The following is a 568-nucleotide window of genomic DNA, read 5'->3' as shown; positions in this document are numbered from 1 at the left end:
TTTTTTTTTTTTTTTTTTTTTTTTTTTTTTTTTTTTTTTCTGTTTCCAACGCTGAAAGACGATATCCAACGTGGAATACATTGACTATCTTGCGTATGGAAAACATGTGGCTCGACGAATACGAGTATGTGGCTATCTCTGGGTTTGCGACTGGTAGTGACCTTGATTGCGAATTAATAATAGAAATTACTCACTATCAATGGGCGATAACCGAAGGTCCGCGACTCCGACCGACAAATTCGTTCGAGCCAATTAAATTCACCATCTAGTATTTTTTTAAAACACTTCTCGATTCATCCTTAACTCTCGTGTCAACGAATCAACATCCGTTATTATCTAAATTTTAATTAATTAAATTTAAATTGAATCATCGTTACTTCACATCAATATATATTTATTTCACTCAACTTTGGAGAATTGTATCGCCAAAAGCTTAACGCGTTCGTCGAATTTTATAAAAATCTGAAATTCTTAATTTGAGCCATCTTTTCAAAAATTTTTAACACGCTCCTCTCATTATCTCGTCCTAATCGTTCTCAGAAAAAAAGATACTCGTCGAATTTTCCAA

The sequence above is a fragment of the Apis dorsata genome, unplaced genomic scaffold (genome assembly GCF_000469605.1).
Source record: "Apis dorsata unplaced genomic scaffold, Apis dorsata 1.3 scaffold_161, whole genome shotgun sequence".
NCBI classification, from domain to species: Eukaryota; Metazoa; Arthropoda; class Insecta; order Hymenoptera; family Apidae; genus Apis; species Apis dorsata.
Note: the sequence above shows the minus strand (reverse complement) of the source record.